The 18,000-nt window shown below is 46.2% G+C and overlaps 1 long non-coding RNA gene across 2 annotated transcripts in view; it reads left to right on the top strand.

Moving 5' to 3' along the window:
- Positions 1-13,676, top strand: part of LOC140615396 (uncharacterized) — a 39,580-nt gene extending 25,904 nt beyond the window's left edge. Inside the window, exons 6-8 of one of the 2 annotated variants that reach the window (XR_012016062.1) lie at positions 1,268-1,480; positions 7,760-7,864; positions 12,193-13,676. This is a non-coding gene — a long non-coding RNA (uncharacterized lncRNA). The remainder of the gene's footprint in view (positions 1-1,267; positions 1,481-7,759; positions 7,865-12,192) is intronic. The other variant, XR_012016063.1, reaches the window with a different exon arrangement.
- The last annotated feature ends 4,324 nt before the right edge of the window (positions 13,677-18,000 follow it).

The following is an 18,000-nucleotide window of genomic DNA, read 5'->3' as shown; positions in this document are numbered from 1 at the left end:
ATCAGCCCACTACAATCTTCTTTGGACTTTCTGTTTGGTATAAGGTTTAGTGATTAGAGATTATATATGTGGTGTTTATCTTAGCACATAGTAAGGACTCCGCGAATGTAACTGTAGAGAGCTGTCACACACAACGTTATGAAGTCTGAGAAGTAGGCCTCAGCAACTTTTTTCTTGTTACCTGTTGAAGTAGGTTCAGAGAGGTTTATTACCTCTCCCAAGTTCACCAAACTGGCTTTTCTATTCAGTGCTGAGTAACCACAAAATCTGTGGTTTGGCCCCTGACCATGAAGAACGAGTTGGATCCCCCCAATACAGACCCTGAGACAAAGATTTGGGTACAAGTAGATTATTTAGAAAGTGATTCCAGGAAGCAGTGAGAGAGCAGGGGGAATGAACAAAGAAAGGAGAGAAGCCAAGGAAAGCTGAATTAGTGAGCGGGTCACTGCTGTGGGTACCTGGGCCCCGATCCCACCAGGGCCTCTTGAGAGGTCAGTGAATATGATAACTGTCCACCAAGACTCAGGAGACACCCAGGGTGGGCTATGGGAATATTAGAGGGGCATCAAGAGGAGCATCTCCTACCCCTAGCAACTCTGTGGTGACAGAGTTCTTGGAGGGTCAGAGTGAGCTCTGAAATTAAGGGTGGGAAAAGGCAATAGAAGACGACTGTAGCTTTTGGTAATTTTGCTGCACCACTCTTGGAAGGTGTCATGGGATCCCAGAATCTCAGTGCTGACGGTGGCTTTACAAGTCACGTGGTCTGACCTCACTCCTGTTGCTGTGGTCCCCTATGCAACATCCTGTATCCTCGTACTTGTCCTCAGTGGTCATCTATAGCCACTACATATGTACTCGCAGGACCAGAGGGCTCACGAGTCCCTGAGGCAGCCTGATCCGTAGCTGTCCGGCTCTAATCGTGAATAAGATCCCACGTTGAGACAAAATTGGACTCCCCAGGTCTTCCGCCAATGGAATTCAGTTCTTTTCCCTGGACGCCTCTCCTCCCTAAGCGATCTGCCTTGGCTTACATAATACTTCCAGCTCTACAGCCCTACCCTGTCCCTGCCCTAGAGCTGTGGCTCTTTGGAGACACTGTGTTCTGCTCCTCTAGGACTCCTGCTTCTAATGGCATAGGAAGTAGCTTAAGTGGTTTTAGAATAAAATATAACTGCACCCTCAGGGACAATTGGAGCATATGGTGTAGTAAGAAGAAGGTCCATTCAACAAATGCCAAATAAGCACTTACTTTGTGTCATATCCTCAGATCCGTGGCCAAGAGTCTGTTGGGAGCAATGGACATAAAAACCACCAACTATGATGTCCAGCATAAAGGTCTTGAAAGGTCATTTTCAGAGGGGCAGAATGAAGTGTGCCATGCTTACCAAAGCCTGAAGGACTGCATGCTCTGAGGATAGCAGTTTCATCAAGGGAATTCGGGAAGACTTCACGGAGGTGGCATTTGAATTGGGTTTTGAAGGTTGGTTAGGATTTTAACAGCTTCTGTTCCTGGCAGGAAAGGAATCTGAGAATATGGGAATGGCACAAGAAAGTTCTGGAAATGAGGCCATCTATCCTTCCTTCATAGAACAATAAGTTAAGCGTTTTTAGAGCTTAGGGTGTGTAATATATATGTGTTTATATGGTTAATAACACATGACCCTGGTGTGGTAGCTGCGAGACTCATTTAGACTGTATTGTAGATAACTGGCCTTGACTTACTCATTAGATGATAGGAAAGTCTTCAAGTGCTTTTATTACAGGAAATAGAAATACTCTGTTTTATTTGTAAAAGGATTTTTACCATCATCATAGAGGATAGGCTGGATTGTGGGGGAAATGGAGACAGGGAGATCAGGTAAGAGTTGGGTACAGAAATTCCATGTAAAGGACTTCACTTGCCCGTGCTTCTATGCCTTTCTCTTTTTTCTTTTCTTTTCTTTTCTTTTTTCTTTTCTTTTCTTTTCTTTTCTTTTTTCTTTCTTTTCTTTTTTCTTTCTTTTATCTTTTTTCTTTCTTTTCTCTTTCTTTTCTCCTTTCTTTCTTTCTTTCTTTCTTTCTTTCTTTCTTTCTTTCTTTCTTTCTTTCTTTCCTTCCTTCCTTCCTTCCTTCCTTCCTTCTCTCCATTCATCCATCCATTCATCTATCCAATCTTTGTGCTAAGTATTAAGGTTTTGGACAAAGAGATTTCTATCTTCAAGGGGCTTATAGAGGAAGTTAAGAGAGAGGAAGGGATAAAAATGTATTTCAGAATTGAAGTAGACTCTCATTACTGCCTAACTGCATATAAATGGAAAAGAAGGAGGAAAAAGTAGGAAAAACTCTTCATACTGGAACGTCTTCACATCTGAATGCTAGGCCCAACCATACTATTCATTGGCTGCGTGACCTGGGACAAGTTCTACACTTTCTGGTCCTATTTTCCTCATTCACAAAGTTTGGACTTGATGTCTTCCAGTGCTTGGCATTCTAGGATTCTTTTATTCTCTTACTTTGTCTATTATTTAGTAAGAGAAAGAGTGAAGGTTAAGAACTGGTAAACCGTGAGGGATTAGAGTATAGGACAGTGTGAACCTGGGAGGACACAGGTGTAGTAAGCACAGGTATCGCTAAAGCTTTGTTCTATCTGTTCATCTCCCAGTTTCTAATGTGCTTCCCCTCTTCTGGCTCTGACCTCTCTGTATACCCCCAGAAGCCTCTGGTGCCTTCTCTGAAGCCAGAGATGACCACAGTTCTTTCCCTCCCTTCTCAAATGGATCTGGGCCCTGTACAGGTTTGAGGCACTTTCAGATTCACCAGTCCCCGGACCAGCAGGACATGGATTGCAGAACTCTTGGATAGGACACTGACCTCCCTCCTGCTCTGTGGGCTGGCTACCTGGTCCCTCTGCACTACAGCTTGTTTGCATTCCTCCCCTTGGCTTCTCCTTAGGCAAGGCCTAAGGTTATAGAGCCACTAAGGTTATAGAGTCAAGGACCTAGGAGCGCATAAGCTGTCATCCATTCTAGAAGTCTGGGATCTCCTGAGGGCAAAGATCACACATTACGTACTTGCTATCAGCCCTACTAAACACAGGTCCTGGTCTATAATAAGTGCTCAGGCAATGCTCATTGAAGAAATAAATGATTGAATGAGTGATTGGAACCGATCATATAATAATGACAAAACTGAGGTCCAGGATGGCCAAGTGGCTACTGAATTAGAGCCAGAGTCCTACCTGAGCACCCTTCCTTCTTGGTTACAGGTCTTTAAAATGAAGATGGTAATATATTCCCTGAAAAGCTAGCTGTTAGCTGTTGTGAGCATTAAACAGATGTCACATATAAAGCTTCTAGAATGGTGCTGAATGCAGCTTGTACCCAAAAGTTTTAGGATCTAGGGCAAGGCTGCCCAGAGTGTCAATGGCAATCTCCTGATCTTTGGGAAAGAACTAGGGATGTCATGTAAGGAATGCCTTATTTGAAGGGTTTTAAAGACCATGGAAGCTTTCTCTGTCTATGGCAGCTCTGGATACAGCCTTGTTAGGAGAGGGATGGACCCAGTGACCTGGACCCTTTCCAATCCCTTTTGACTCTTGGAACCAAGGCTGCATTTCTGAGCCTGACCATTGGGTGGCACCAGCCCATCAGGTTAGGTAGCTCACAGAGCCACCAGGGCGCTCAGCTTCTCAGCAGGGGAGTTGGAAAGGGTTGGGGGGCAGGGAGCAAGCAGGAGTGGGGTGGGGGAAGGAGCAGCTTAGAGAGTCCAGGTGTTTGTGCCTCTGTGAGCTGTGTGTGTGCCTTTGTGCACGACTGGGATGGGGGGTGGGCTATATAAGCATTAGGAGGGTGTATGTGTGTGTGTGTGTGTGTGTGTGTGTGTGTGTGTGTGCATGCGTGCCTGCCTGTGTGTGAGAGAGCTAACAACTTGCAGAAAGGGGGCCTTTGTTTCACTCCTGTTTATGTGCAGGGAAATCATTTGACCTAAATGAAATCACTCTGCCCCAAGGATATTAGTGTACGGTTGTGGATGAAGTCAGGTTTGGGATGTGAAATTTTCAAGATGTTAGAGCTATTAAAATGTGTTTTATTGACACTCTCATTTTTTAGATGGGAAAAACTGAGGCCAGAAGGGGCTGTCACTGGGCTGGGGTATGCCACAGATCCTTGGTGGGCAGGGCCAGAGTTCCGGCTCTCTGACCCCGTATAGGAAGATCTCCACATTTGACCTTTTGGCATGGACACGGAAGGATGAAGGAGCTGGACCATCTGGTCAAGATGGGTGACCTCCACGAAGAAAACTCAGGAAGATGGGGTCCATGACCCCTGCTCAGTCGAAGTCCTAATTCAGCATGAGCATCCTGGACTTCTCAGCCCCAAGTTTCACTCCTCCTATCTGGGCCTAGAGCCAGCCCAGAGAGCCCTGCCATCCTCCTGAGGGCAGCTGACACTGCTCGGGGTGCTATGGCAGGAAAGTGTGGTCAGGGACTGGAAGCCAGATTTCTGGTCATCTGCTCTGTGTCCTCTTCCTGCTGTCCTGGTCTCTGCCTCACTCCTTTGGCTTTTTCTGTCCCCTCAGTGGCTGAGAGGAGACACTCTGGGGGCACCAGGTAGCTCTGGCTCTGCCTTGCCAAGGCCCCTCAGGGTGTCTCCATATCCTTTAATATGGACCTGGAATCAGACCTAAGGTCTGATGATGGTAATAATGATTTGTGCTGGGATTGGCCTGAAGCTGGTAAAAATGACGGTAAGAACTGTCATTTATTTTTCTAGCGTTTGCTCCAGGCACTATACTGGGTTCTTCGGCTCTGGCATCAGACGGCCTGGGCTTAGATTTTGGCTCCATCAACCAGCTCCATGACTTACTAACTTCAGAGCCAACTCCCTAACTTAGGAGCCTCCTATCTTCTCAGTTGCTACATGTCAAAACCGGAGGTGTCACCAGCATCTACTGCAAGGGTCGTTGAGAGGTTTGAATGAATGGACACATAGAAAGTGCCTGAAACTGATGAATCTCAATACACATTGTTATGCTTTAATCCTCAAAACAACCCTGCCAAAAATGCCAGGTATGGCGATCCCACTTTATGAATGAAGAAACTGAGACCCAGGGTGGTCTTGTGTGCGGTGGCACAGCTGGGAAGTATGGACATTATAACAGAAGCCAAGTCTATGGATTCCGACCTTATGCCGGCCCTCTGAGGCCCTTTATTGTCCCATCGCCAAGCCCAGACACAAGGAAGGGGGATTCTTTTCAAGAACAAAATTCAGTAAAAGCAGAATCAAGTCTGCATATGTTTTTACACTTATATATAATTGTGTGAGAGAGTAACAGGGAAGTTAAGAAAAACAGATTTTGGAGGGTACCTGGGTGGCTCGCTCAGTCTGTTACGTGTCTGCCTTCGGCTCGGGTCATGATCCCAGGGACCTGGGATCAAGCCCTGAGTTGGGCTTCCTGCTCAGGGGAAGTCAGCTTCTCCCTCTCCCTCTGCCCACCCCCTACCCTGTTCCTGCTTTCTTTCTTTCTCATTTGCTCTCTCTCTCTCTCTCTCTCTCTCAAATAAATAAATAATTTAAAAAAGAGAAAAAAAATTTAAATGACCTTTTCCTAGACCTAATGTTTTTATCAAGCTCTGAATCTGTCTTGAATACTAATAGGTTTGTATTAGGGTGTTTTAGGAGAGGGGCACATCCCAGAAACTCTCCCTGGTCTGCTAGGAATCCTGTACTCACGCTGCCTCCCCTCCAAACTACCCATTTTTTGTCGATCACATGCATGGCGCAGGGTGGATCTGGACTGGGTAGTAGGTGAAGGGTGTCCCACAGACTACCAGCACAGTTCATAATCACTGCCCCTTTATGGGCTCTGTGCAAATGCACAATCGGCTTCATATAAAACATAGTTATGAGCACTCATTATAGTGGGAGGTAGTAGTTAACATAGAAATTACCCAATTGCAGATGTGTGATGTCAGGCCACTAATGAACCAGCCTGGCAGCCTCGTGGTTCCCACCTGATCCAAGAAGGGGCCTCTGGGCAGCTTTACCCCAGCCGGTGTGGAGCCATTAAGATAAGGGGATATTTGCTGGACTGCAGCCTCCTTTGACTTCTTCCCAGTGAAGACCCCCTCCATCCCATCCATCCCAACCTGACAATGAACTCCCAGCACATCTGTACCCATCCATTCACCCAACCAGTATCTTTGGAGCACCCACTCCGTATAGCATTGGAAAAATCTTGGTGAACGGTATCAACTCGTTCCTTGGCTTTCGTGGATCTTGCAATGGGCACCTTCAGATCTTACAAGTGTGTTTATAAGCTAACCCAATGCCTTTCAGGATCCAGAAGACCTATCTGACCCCCACATGTGCAGCGCCAGCTGGGCAGGTGGGCTGGTGGCTGAAGTGGCTAGAGGCAACAGTTTAGTACTATGGGGAGGGAGGGTGCTAGAGAATGTGACCTCTCAGCAGGACCTCTGAGGCTGGAACCAGGAGCCAAATCAGTAGACCAGACCTCTAATAGAAAGTGAACCAAAACTCCAAAATTCCATCTGCTACCTATGGTTTATTCTTCACTTGGCAGCCAGAGTGATCTTTTAAATACTTAAATCATATTGCGTTTCTCTTTTCCTTAAAGCTCTCCAATGTTTCCTCTTGTGCTAGGAATAAAATCCAAACTCCTCTCCTTGGCTTGGAAGGAACCCGGATGGTCTGTCCTTTGCCTGCTTCTGAAGCCTTGTATCTTCGAGTTCTCCTTGCTGCCCACTTGCCCCATGTACACTGGCTTGCTTTCTCTCCCTGTAACACTGGCAAGCTTAGCCTGCCCTCAAGGGCTTTGTACTTTTTATCTGCCTGACATGCTGTTCTCCCAAATTTTCCAAAGGTTGGCACCTCTTGTTATTCAGGTCTCAACTCAAGCGTCACCTCAGAGAATCCTCCCCTGACCATCCGTTCAAAATCAGTTTCTCCTTGCAGCTCGCTTACTTTTCATCATAGTTCCCTGTTTTGTTTTCATTGTGGAAATGATCACGAGTTGAAGTTATATTATTTGCTAATTTTTCTTATCTTCTAACTGGACTATAAGCTCCGTGAAGGAAAGGAGCTCGTTTGGCTTGTTTATTGTTGTATCCTTAGAGCCACACAGTAGAATCCCAGTTACATTTGCTGAGTGGATGAATGCACGCATGCACGAAGGAGTGAATATAAAGTGAACAGCAAGTATGGGAGCGAGATGAGGAGACCATGTAATTTCTGTCAGAGAGCCTCTCCGGCCATTGGCTCGTTTTGATTATCAGCTTCACGGTGTGTATAAGGCTCTGTTCATCTAAACATCCTAGTGGACAGAAGGTCTGGGAATATGTTCGGTCATTAAGTTCACTTCGAAGTAGGTTTAAACGGCCACTGAACTATTCTTTACGTCATTGCTGGGTATCGATCACTCTGAGTTGAGACATTGGGAGTTTTGAACTTTTCATCTAAGAATTGGTTATGGGATCCCTGGGAAGGCATTGCACCATGCTGTGATGCTGAGATGTGATCTGGGTCAGATTCCCAGAGACCTGGGGAAGCCCGCATTCCCAGCGGCAGTGCCATCAGAAATGTAATAGGTGTCCGCTCTGGTGACGTGATAGGGAATGTAGAGAAAGTTTGCCATCATCCATCTGAGCTCCTAGAGACCAATATTCTAACAATATCCAAATAGTAAAGGAATAACAATTCACCCATGATATCAATTATCTCAACAGAACTAACATATTTTATTCATCTGTCTTTTCTTCTAGGCTTTGTCCATATACGTCAAGTCCAATGATTTTCAAAATGTTCACGTGCAAGGCATCATTCAGTTGTTTAGGAAAATCTTACCAAGAGCTTAGTGTATGTCACAGGTAAGGCACTAGGGTGGAAAAAATGAACAAGACTCGATTACTCTCTCCAAGTGCTTGTAGACTAGAGGGAGGCAGAAGCTCCCCAAGACAGTAGTAGAATACCTGGAACCAGATCGTGTGGGTTCAAACCCTGGCTGGGGGCACTGGGAGAGTTATTTAACAGCTTTTGTCTTATTAGCCCTCTCATCAGTAAAACGAGGGTGATGAAAATAATACCTCAGAGGAAATACTTCTTGAAAAGATGATATAAATTAATATCTGGAAAGTGCTAGAACAGTGCCTGGGACATGGTAAATGCTAACTAAGTGTTAACTAGTACTCTTATAGGGCAAAGTTCTATAGACTTTGAAGAGAGAGAGGCACGGGGTTCTGTGGGGACATGTGACTTCTAAAGGACAGAGAGTATTTGCAAAAGATGAAGCTTCTAAAGGGGAGGCAGCATGATGTCAATGCAAGAGTAGGGTCACTGGGAAAGAGGGGCCTCTTCTTCGGTTCTGCCTTCATTACTTATCAGCTTTGTGGCTTTGGACACGTTTCATTTCTCTGGGAAATAGGTAGCATCACAGAGGAGTGCTGTGAAGAGCAAATACAATGACATTTGTGGGGCTTCTGGCACGTGGTGGGTGCTGGGAAAAGGCACTCATCATTAGGTCCCTAGGGACCCTCACTGCCGTGGACTGTGTGATGGCCTGAGTCTTGCCAGACCTTCTTGGGGATTGCCTTGGTGGAAAGACACCACCTCCTTTCGAGAGCAGCCTGCTTCCAACGACAGAGGCCCTAGGGGGCCCTCATTCTAACCGGAGATGACTCTGAAGGGCCAGTCTAGCTCCAGAGCTCCTCATGGCTTCACTTGAGGTCTTTTTTTTTTTTTTTTTTCCACTTGAGGTCTTTATCGGGCCTGCATTATAGCTCAATGTGTGCTTCCACCCCTCCCTGCTTCCTTCATCAGGCTGCTGTAACAGGATACCCACCAACTGTTGGCTTCAGCAACTGGAACTTGTCACCTCACAGGTCTGCAGGCTATATACATCCCATGTCAAGGTGCCGGTGGGGTTAATTTCTGGTGAGACCTCTCATCCTGGCTTTAAACAGCTACCCTCTTACCATGTCCTCACGTGGCCTTTCCTCTGTAGAACACAGAAGGAGAGAGCTCCAGTGTTCCCTCCCCTTCTGATAAGGACACCAGCCCTGGCAGGTGAGGGTCCCACCCTATGACTTCCTTTAAGGCCCTGTATCCAGATACAGTCACACTGGGGGTTAGGCTTTTAATACATAAAGTTTGGAGGGACACAGTTCTCTTTTTTACAGGTGCGGACCCTAAACACATTCTGTAATAACCTCCTCCTGCAGACGCCTGTCTCAGGGTTTTCTTTCTGAGGAATCCGGGCTGTGGACACACTCCTAAATCATCTTGGTGCACATAGTGCCTAGAACATAGTAATTAATTAATATTTACTCAATGAATTCACATTTGGATTTGAATATAGTGTGAATGATTACTTAGCACCAGTATTTGTTAATGGTCAGAGAGAATAAAAATGTTCTCTTGTTATGGAGTTTTATTTAAGTATCCATGTGCACAGACATGACAAACTTCAGCCCAGTGACTGTGAGGTCAGACCCTTTACTTTCTGAGTTGGGTAAAGGGTCATCAGACTGGTGTAGGTCCCCCTTAGGAACATCTGAAGGGAAGAACGGAGAAAGAAATTCCCTCTGTCATCTGCTTTTTGAAAGCCAGTGTTGTGCCAGAAGCCTCGGCACATATTTTCCTACATACTTCTTAGGACTGTCCTATAAAGCAGGAATCTTTGCCTCTACTTGACAGACAGAGAAACTGAGGTTTTCTTCCCACGGCCAGCCGATGGCATAATTGAGAGTAAATCCTTGCCTGGCACCAAAGTCACTGAGAGGATAGTAGGACCCCCCGATTCCACTGCCTTTCATCAGAGGCACCTGCTCCCAGGCTGCTCCCATCACCTCCTGCTTCTCCACGTTGGTAGTGACAAGCCTGCCCACCCTCTCCCTCCCCATCGTCTGTGCACAGGCCCCATCCCAGCTGCTGTTTCCCAGAGGCCTTTGCAAGGCTGAGGAGCCAGACCTCTGGGGGTGAGTCTGACACTGGAAGTTAATGATGATCAGTTGAGACAAAACACTTGTTTACATGTTGCCATCATTAGAGGTTCCAGCCTTACCTCTGCTGGGCCTCCTGCCAGATGTTTGGAGGGGGTTTTCACAAGCTGTGCAGTTTACTAAATACAAAAGCACTCACATTAAGGCATTTTAGTATTAGGCAGTGCAATTCTGATAATGGGTAATTTGAATTTCTTTATCTGGAGCAAAAGGGACGAAGACATTCTTAGAATTTGCTCAGCTGGGACACACAGATGGTTGCTAGAGACATGAGGATTCTCTTCTTGAACCCCCACCAAGGAAAGCAATTTGGTTCAATGATCCTTTGAGCTCTGTGTCTGGCTCTTGGGGGATGCTGAAGCAACTCTTCCTGGGGAACCCAGGGGGACGTCATAGGAAAGAAACATTTGCACTTGGTGCTGGAGGACCGTTTTTGTTTCCCAGGTAGGAAGAAGGGACAGGGAAAGAGCATTCCAGAGGCGAGAACAGCATGTGTGAAGAACGGAGGCCTGGAAGTCTGTCTTATTGAGGGCAGAAAGCAGCTCCCATAACACTCCGCACTGGTTAGTGTCTGGCTGGTGGCCTCCCCACCAGTGGTTCTCAGCTCCACTTGAATATCAGGATCATCGCAGGAGCCTTAAAAAAAAAATTGCCCAGTCCTCCTCTCCAGATCCTGATATAATTAGGATCCAGATTTAATTAATTAGTCTGGGATAGGATTCGAACATCAGTAAGTTGAAAAGTTCTCCAGACTCTTCTAACATACAGTCAAAGTAGAGACCAATCCTTACATCCCAATGGCTGCTCACTGTCCCAACCTGGGGACAAATGCATCAGGGAGAAACTTTGGTCAACTTCTCAGATTTGTTACTGAGTGTGACTGAAGTGCAAGATGGGGCTTCCTGAGTGCTCAGCCTTGAGGGCAAACATTTCCCTTTGGGCTAGAGAGGCATATGAGGCACCCTCTTTCCTGTCAGAGCCTATTAGGGAAAGAATGACTTGTACAAAGAGTTCAACTTTGACCAGACCCGGACCGCATCAATCAAATCGGTAAACAAATACCAATAGGGCCCCTGTGCCTTTACCTACAACTCTCCTTCTGCTGACTTTTCTGGATGAAGAAAAAAAAATGGTAAATTATTCAAGGTTGGGGAGAGCAGGTTTTGTAACTGTGAATTGTAAGACGGCTGAATAAGAAACCATAGTAGCCTATACATATTTTATCCCTATTTTTTTTTTCACTCCCTTGCAGAAGATTTCAGTTTTCGTTTCTCCCAAGCAGGACTGCTCACTTTGACATTCCCCGGGTGTCTGTAGTACTAGGCAATAATTAAATATCAGGTGCATAAGTTGGTCTTTAATTTGACATGTGTGCTCCAGGCAATAACGGCACGCAGTGCCATGTGGGAGTGTAATTGCTAAGGAATAAAATCTTGTAGCGAGTGAGATCATTGTATCAGGTACGGTGTGACAGCTCATTTGATCATTATGCCCAGGCTAAAGAGTTTGCCTAATTAGTTTCCATTAAAACTCACCCTTTAATCAAGAGTTATTCTTGCATAAAGAATGTCACTCGGTCCAGATGAATGAACAATGGTTTCCCCTCGAGATTGGACTCTCGGCTGCACGGGGATGCCATATGTCTTTTTGAACAATCCACACCCGGCCCTCAGCTGGGAAGCCCGAGCAGGAATGGCTGGTATGAATGGAGAGGAGGGAAGGCATTGGGAGGAGAGAACTGGGTGTTCCCAGCCCTGGTAGCTGGGGCTCAGGGTCTCAGGGAAGCTCCCTGCCAGTCCCGGAGACCTGGGGTTCCAGAGTCTTCCATATGCAGAGAGAATGGGGACCACAGAGGGGAAGTGACTTGGTCATGGTCCAACAGCCAGTTGTGGCCTAGCTCTTCTGACTTGCAGGGCAAGGCTCTCTTTTCATCAAATGGTGACCTGGATTCTCCAGTTTCTTGGGAAAGAAGACACGGACCTCTCCCTCCCGACCCACCCTGAGCACCAGGCTTTGAGAAGCAAGAGCGAGAATGGGTGCCGGGTCCATTGGGTACTCAGTTTAATTTCATTTTCCTTCCCTAGGCTCTGGGGCCATCATTCTCTCCATGGGAGTCCTGACTTTGTCCTTTAATAGTTGTGTGACCTTGGGCAGGTCTCCTAACCTCTTTAAGACTTTTTTTTTTTTTTTGCCTACAGGGCAGAAGTAATGATACTTACCTTCTGGATAAAAGGATGCTTCTCTGCATCCCAGGAATTCAGAGACACCTCCTCCCCACTTGGGCTTCCCAAGGGACTCTGTTACGCCTTATTCCTGCATCCCAGGATGGGCTGTGACTCAAAAGAATTCAAAAGACTTTTGATGGTCCGGGTCTAAGGACACTTTAGGTTCACCGGGTGATTGACAGAGGCAATTTGCCATCAGATTCCGGTCCCATCCAGGAGTAGCTCACGTGCCAGCAGTGTCCAGTTGGGAGAAGATGCCACAACTGGACAGGGGGTCTGACAGAGGAAGCACCAAGTCATTGTGACTGTGGGCCTTTCCGGGGTCCTCCCCAGGCCAGTGATGCCCTAGTTCTTCAGGGAAATGTTTCTGTCCTGAGAAAATGTCTGCCAACGTTACAAGGGGCCCTATGGCTGCAACTCCACTGCTCCCGTGAATGCTCCTACCTCCGGATGCTGGTGATGGCCAGATCTGGTCTTCTTCCTTTCAACCCTGAACTTCTAGTCATCAGCCAGACACTCCACACCTCAGAACAACCCATTGGATCCTGAACTCATTCATGGCTCACCTACTTCTCAGCCTCATTTCTGTTTTGTGGGTTTTTTTTTTTTTTTTTTTTTTAGCCGACTTTGCCCAACCCTGAAGATCCAAGCTAAGTAACCTCAGGACCTGTGAGGCAGTAAAAAAGCCTGAGCCCCCAAGTTGGAGGCCTGACCTGAGGCAACTCACTCAAGCTGTCTGAGCTTCACTTAGCTTCCTCAGATTTAAAATGGGGGACAATTATACTATGTACCTCCCCAGAATCCTCCCAACATGACTCTTGCTTGCCTTTCCTCATCAGCCATCGTCACTTTCCTTTGAGTGGCCTTTGCTCCAGACACGCCAGCCTCCCTGCCCTTCCCAAATCACAGCAATTATGTTCGTTCATGCCTCCATGCATCTGCGCGCACTGGTGTTTTCTGCCTGAAATGGTTTTGCTTTCCATGCCCACCTGGCGAGCTCCTACCATTCTTTACATCTCGGTTCAAGAGTTCTGTTCCTTAAGCTTTTCTTGGGTTTTCCAGGCAAAGTTAGGGATTCTCTTCTTTACTGTCTCACGATACTGCCCTACCTACAGTCTATTTTTAATATCCTTACGCTTTCCTTTTATATTTTCTATGGTTTCCTCCATCTGATTTTCTAATTTACCACTTCATTTTTCTTCAAATTTATCTTGCCATTTATCTCATTATTTACTTCAGTTATATTTTTTATACTTGCATTTCCACTTGGTATCTCTTATTGGTTTCTTGTTCTTGCTTTATGTTCCTACTATGTCGTCCCATGTCTCCTGGAGGGTCTTTGGCATGGTTATTTCACATTTTTGGATCATTTGTTTCAATAAATCTGCTTTCAGTGTTGTTCTGTGGGTTGTCTTTCTTTATAGTAATTATATCCTCAAATCTAGTTATTTTGGTTTATGAAGTCATGCTTCCCTGAGGCTATTGCTCATCTACTTTCTTTTCATAATGCAAACTGGGGAGGGAGGACAAGTTCAAGTGTTTGTCTGCATGGGTTTAAGAAGAGGGAACAGATGAGTCCCAGGGCAGAATGTCAAGGTCCCATAGGCCTACCGGCTGGAGTTTTACTTTTAAACCTGTAGGCTGAAGTTGCACGGAGAGAAGGTGGTCTCTTTCGGTTGTGTCCACCAGGCCCAGGTCGGGGAGGAGATGGCTGGAGATGTAGAAGCCTAAGGACCATGGAGCAGATCCAACCTGTTCTCATCAACTCTTTTTTCCCTAAGACTTTTTTTTTTTTTTTTTACAGCAGTTTTATGTTCGCAACAAAATTAAGAGGAAGATACAGAGATTTCTCATAAGCTGCCCCCCGCCATATGCAGAGTCTCCCCCATTATCAACATGACTCGTCAGAATGGTGCCTTTGTTACAACTGGTGAACTTACACTGACACATCATAATGCCCCAAATCCACAGTTTACTTTAGGGGTCACTCTTGGTGTTGCGCATTGTATGGGTTTGAGCAAATGCATAATGACATATGCATATAATGACATCATTATAATAACATACCAAGTATTTTCAATGCCCTGAAAATGTTCTATTTATCCCTTTTTCATACCCCTCACCACTGGTGACCAGTAATCTCTTTCTGTTTCCATTTGCCTTTTCCAGGATGTCTCAGAGTTGGAATCATACAATATGTACCCTTTTCAGATTGGCTTCCTTCACTTAGCAACATGTACTTAAAGTTCCCCATGTCTTTTCATGACTTGATATCTCATTTCTGTTTAGTGCTGAATGATGTCCCATTGTCTGGATGTACCACAGTTTATTTATCCATCTACCTAAGGAAGGATATCTTGGTTACTTCCAAGTTTTGGCAATTACGAAAGCTTAAAGCCGCTATAAGCCATCCATGTGGAGGTTTTTGTAGAGACAAAGCCTTAGCTGAATCTCAAGGAGTATGGTCGTTCAGTCAAATGGTAAAAGTCGGCTTAGTTTTGTTAATAAATCACCAAACTCTCTTCCAAAGTGGCTGTACCATTTTCCATTCCCAGCAGCCATGTATGAGGATTCCTGTTGCTCCATATTCTCATTGGCATTTGGTGTTGTCAGTGTTCTGGATTTTGGGCATTCTAGTAGGTGTGTCTCGCTGTTTTAATTCCTCAGCTCTTTACCCCAGTGGGGCTTTCCCTCTGCCCTGTGTTGGTTTGGAGGGGATGTGAAGGGCAGGTGACGGTTTGTCCAAGGCAGGGCAGAGGGAGATGAGAACAGAACTCCGAAGCTTTCCTCTCACATGTTGGTGGCTACCATCTCTGAGTGCTCTCAGCGTTAAGCCGCAGCCACCTACCTCCAGACACATGACTCTGCCAGGCACCATTCCCAGGGAGCTCATGTTTCGTTACCATTATTATTGTTAGTTCCTAGGACCTATATCTTTCTCTTCTACAAAATTTTCAATGTTAATTTTGGTAGATGGAGGGAAAACTAGTCAACCAGAGTGGCAGAAACAAAACTATGTATCATGATGCTTGATATAATGTCTATAAATGAACATATCACACTGTTTAGAGGGCATAGCAGTTAAATACAAGGACTCTGAAGTTAGGTTAGGCTGCTTGAGTTTTAAATTTTACTTTCTAAAAAAATTTAAACTTCATGGAGATATAACATCAAATAAACTCACTAATTTTAAAGGCATGATAGCGCGATTTTTGACACATACATCCACGTAACTATTACCACAATCTAAATATTGAATATTTCCATCACTCCAAGATTCCCTCGTGCCCCTTCCCAGTCAATATCCACTCGATTCCCTAGCCCCAGGCAAACACTGATCTGCTCTCTTACACTATACATTAATGTTCTTTTCTAAAGTTGTGTATAAATGGAATCAAATTGCACATGTTTTTGTGTGTGTGTGTGTGTGTGTGTGTGTCTGGCTTCTTTTGCTCAGTACAAAAATCTTTGTGACTCACCCTTGTTGCATCAGTGACTTATTGCTCTTTGCTGCCAAGTGGTATTCCTTTGTGGAAATGCAATACAGTTTGTTCACCCACGTTCCTACTGATGGACATTTGGGTTATTTCCTGCTCTCGGCTATTATGAATCCCCGGTCTGCACCATTTTAGCTGTACAACTGTAAGCAATTTACTAATTTTTGTTTCAGTTTCCCCATTAACAACGGGGATAATCATCGTACCTAGCTTATACAATTATTGTGCTGATCAGATGAGTTAATACATGAAAAACGCTTAGTCCCTGGCACATAGCAACCACTCAATAAATGCTGCTATCAAAACTGTATGTTGGGGCCCCTGGGTGGCTCAGCGGTTGAGCTTCTGCCTTCAGCTCAGAGTGTGATCCCGGGATCCTGGGATCGAGTCCCACATCAGATTCCCCGCGGGGAGCCCGCTTCTCCCTCTGCCTGTGTCTCTGCCTTTCTCTCTGTGTCTCCATAAAAATAAATAAATAAATAAATAAATAAATAAATAAATAAATAAATAAATAAATAAATAAATAAAATATGTCTTTAAAAAAAAGATGTAGCATCAAGGTTTGATGATAGAATGAATAACAGAGCTATTGTAATAGGCCAGGAAAGAGATTTCCAAAACCATGACGTAGGAATGGATGTGGGTGTTGGCAGGTGAGAGACCTTAATGAGGCAGAAATTATGGAATAACAGGATCAATGTGGTGGGAAGAGGGTGAGGTCAAGGTGCAGGTAAGGTTCTAAGCTGCAGGTGATTGGGAAGGTGGAATTGTCATCAAGGATCGGATGTCGGGGGAAGCAGTTTGTGTGGGTAGTGATGCGGTAACTACCTTCCTGGGCACATTTGGGCTTGATGAGTTCCCTACCCTGAGGTGCTCCGGGGAACCTAGAGGAGAAGTCAGAGGTGGAGAAGGACAGCTGGGTGCAGAGAGGCCAGGGCTGCCGGCTGCAGGAACACCTGGCGGCGGACTCCGAGGCGAGCCCCACCTGTCCAGGGATGTCTGATGGAATGGGGGGCCGCTGGCTCACAGGCTTGATCACATGCATTTGGGAAGGAGCTTATTTGTAAGGAGGGGACAAGCAGCAAAGCACACCTTGTTCCACATCTGCCCAGACCCCCGGCCCAGCCTCCGATTCGTGCCTAAGACCCCGTGGAAAGACAGACCAACTCGGTTTTAGAAACCAGTTTGTGAGGGGCACGTGGGTCGCTCAGCGGTTGAGCATCTGCCTTTGGCTCAGGGCGTCATCAGGGGTCCTGGGATCGAGTCCCACACCGGGCTCCCTGCATGGAGCCTGCTTCTCCCTCTGCCTGTGTCTCTGCCTTGCTCTGTGTGTCTTTCATGAATAAATAAAATCTTAAAAAAAAAAAAAAGGAAATTATTTTGTGAGGCTTGGTTGCAGACAGCACTGCTGATAGGTTTGGGAAATGAAGAATGATGGAGGGCGAGAGGGGCCTTTTTTTAAAAAAAAACCCACTTTATTTTGAAAATAATTACAGATTAATAAGAGTTGCAAAAATAGTACGAAGAATTCTTGCATGACATGCAAGTCAGCTGTAGGTTAAAGATCTGCCTGTGATTTTTGAGGGCAGCCACAATCACAGAGGCTTTTCGGGGGGTGGCGTGGGGGGGACTGTCCCACCAGCCTTCCTAAGGGGCCGGTGGTGATCTTTCCCACACTTGCATTCTTGGCCCGGGGACCCTCGTTCCTGCTCAGGGGGTGCTCTTTATCCCACCGAGGAGGGGGGCACTTGAAGACTCTGTTCCCCACTGGACTCGGTACCCAGTACCTCTTTCCCCAGAGCCCTCCCTCCCACCCCAGCTCCCATAAAGCTGCCGGGGACTCTGGTTTCAGGCTCCCTCCACAGTGGGTGACCCCCACCTCTGTACCCACTCCCCTGACCATCGGCCAGTTCAGTGTTCCACGGGGCATAATGGAACTGGGGAGTGCTGGTTCCTGTCGGAGATTAGCACAGCAAGTGATGAAGGCTCCCCTGAAGTCAGGCCTGCCTCCTGCCCAGGCCCTTCTCCCTGCTTCCCAAGAGCAGCGTGGCTCGGCGGGCAGGCTCCCTGGAGGGCCCCAGGCCCAGGAGGGCCTCAACTTGGTTTTCTTCTCTGTCACTGCCTTGAAATCTTAGTGATTCTGACCCCACATTTTTAAAAAAGATTTTTAATTTATTCATGAGAGACACAGAGAAAGAGAGAGAGGCAGAGACACAGGCAGAGGGGGAAGCAGGCTCCATGCAGAGAGCCCGACGTGGGACTCGATCCTGGGACTCCAGGTTCA

Source organism: Canis lupus, chromosome 23 (genome assembly GCF_048164855.1).
Source record: "Canis lupus baileyi chromosome 23, mCanLup2.hap1, whole genome shotgun sequence".
Taxonomy (NCBI): Eukaryota; Metazoa; Chordata; class Mammalia; order Carnivora; family Canidae; genus Canis; species Canis lupus.
This window is presented reverse-complemented; position numbering and strand designations above follow the sequence as displayed.